General features: G+C 35.0%; 1 protein-coding gene across 2 annotated transcripts in view; it reads right to left on the reverse strand.

Annotated features, from left to right (window-relative positions):
* CNTN4 (contactin 4) overlaps positions 1 to 2397 on the reverse strand; it is a 189010-nt gene that overhangs the window by 100999 nt on the left and 85614 nt on the right. The gene's annotated exons all lie outside the window — the stretch shown is intronic.

Below are 2397 nucleotides of genomic sequence, written 5' to 3' on the forward strand. Positions count from 1 at the left end.
AAGAAAAAAAGGGAATGGATTTTTATAAAATGTACCATTGGAAGCTATAATACAAACCTTTCAAATATCAAATGGATTGCAAAAGTTATGACATGTCTTCTAGACCAATTCCTCTTTATAAAATGTTTTTCAGAAGTTTTTCTGTGCAAATGGCTTTGTTTTACCCTCAAAGAATGGCACTGTGGCTAAACTGCAGTCTGGTCATTTTATTCTCTCCAGGTCCTGTTTAACATTTAAGAGGAGAATAATAGCCTTTGTTTTCCCAGCCATTAAGCAGTGTTCCTGTGCACCAGGGAAAGGATGGCTGTTTTCTAATGACAAGGTGGTTTGGTTCAGAGGTAAGTATGTTATCTCTAGCAGGAATTGAATAACATTTTATATAATAGGCTCTGAGACAACTAAAAAGTATTACTTTTATTTTTATGTAAGGTATGCTCTCAAGGTTTGTCATGTGTTATATGGAGATAGTCCTGTAGTTGCTTAAAAGTACTATGAAAGACACTGCCCATTATATTATTAAATATCCATTGTCTAAAGATCTGTATCAGTTATCCATTACCACATAACATATAAGCCCAAACTCGGTTGCTTAAAACAACAAGAGTTTTTATTGCTTATGAGTCCAGGGGTCAGCTAGGTGTTGGCTAGGGTGACAGGGGTTAATAGGCCATATGTCTCCTCCTAGCTCAATAGGCCTCCTTTTCATGCTTGCATGGTAGTGACAAGGTTTGAAAAGCAGCAAGGGGCAAGCTCCAATGTGCAAGCACTTTTTAAAACGTTTGCTTGCATCAGTTTTACTAACACTGCATTGGCCAAAGCAAGTCCCCTGGCCAAGTCTAGAGGCAAAGTGAGAAGGCACTACAAAAGCACATGGACACAGGCAGGTGTGAAAAACAGTGGCCATTACTGCAATCGGTCTGTTACAGGATTCAAGCAACTAATTTATAATTTAATATCAGGAGAAAGTCGTCTCTCTTCAGAATTTTTTTTCATATAGTGAACTTTAGTAGCTTGCTGATTTCCCTTTTGGCTTAGGATTCTAGGAAGCTCAAAATACTAATATTATTAGCTAAATCATTATTCATGTATGCTTTCCTCCTCTTCTACATGGTCTAAATGTTCTATCTTAACAAATTTATTGTATATAACTTCTATCATAAGCGCCTCAAGCCTCTTGCTTTTGTTTGGGGGAGAGATAGTATATTAACAAAAAATAAATACTTAAATTGATCTAAGGTATGACTCTTGTGCATGCAGTACCTACAGACACTTGAAGTATTTGTGAAGAAGAGAGAGAAAAGCTCTACCTTTTAAAGGGGCATTAGTCATTATTATCTATTACATTCTCCTGGTTCTATAGTGAACTAAAGTGACAGCTGTACATCTCAACAAAAGTTTCTCAGGGAATTATCTCAAACCAGTTTTCACTAGGGATGTAGCCTTTTATAATCCCCACAGGTTCAAAAAGAGAAATACTTTAAAATTCACAACCCGCCCCTAAGAAGGTGACAAACGTTAAGAAAATTCAGCTGAAAATGAAGTTCTTCATTTCATTTTGGAATATTTTCTTCTAAAGATATCATGACACAGATTTTCAAAGGACTTTGAAGATAGAGCTGCAGTGTTTCATGCCCACATGATTGAGTCCAGGAAATATTACCTGAGTCTTGGCAGTTGAATTTGAAATGCTGACTTGAAATGTTTCCATTGAAGTTGTACCAATGTTAAATAGAACTAGAGAATTATTTAAGCTGTTTTTAACATTTTCTTATAAATTTCCTCTCAACTGACAGCAAAACTCTCATACCTAGTGAGACAAGGACTTCATAGGTGCTGAAAGTCTTTGGGGAAATTTACCTCTGGAGTAAACCAGAGGGTTTCTACAGATCCCAAATTGTTTCTGATAATGAGTTGAAGATGTCTTTTTGATAAATCGGTCAAGTACAAATCAGTATGGGTTAAAAAATAAAGGATCAGCTTTCTCAATTAAATGTGAGATGGATGAGGTATTGAGTCTAATGGTAAGGAAATGATTTATATTAAAATAATGATTAGATTGTATATACCAATTCTAAAACCAAAGTTTAGCTCCTCAATGATTTTCATACAATATGTTGATAGGTATAAATGTGAAAAGGGCTATAAAAATTATGATTAATCTGAAGAATTCACAAACATCTGTGTAGACCTAAGGACTCTCTGGTCCTGTCATACTGAAATACAATTAGGTATTTACATTTTTAAAGAGCTTTTCACAGGCACTGTTTGGATACCATAAACTGAGGATATAATGCTTTCTGAAAATTTGCTTGGAAAATATTATCTGACTGTTTTTAATATATTTTCCCCTAGAAGCTAATTTCCTTGACCTAAAAGGACTTCAAAGGACTATATTCT

This window comes from Propithecus coquereli, unplaced genomic scaffold, assembly GCF_000956105.1.
Source record: "Propithecus coquereli isolate 6110/MARCELLA unplaced genomic scaffold, Pcoq_1.0 Scaffold60, whole genome shotgun sequence".
Taxonomy (NCBI): Eukaryota; Metazoa; Chordata; class Mammalia; order Primates; family Indriidae; genus Propithecus; species Propithecus coquereli.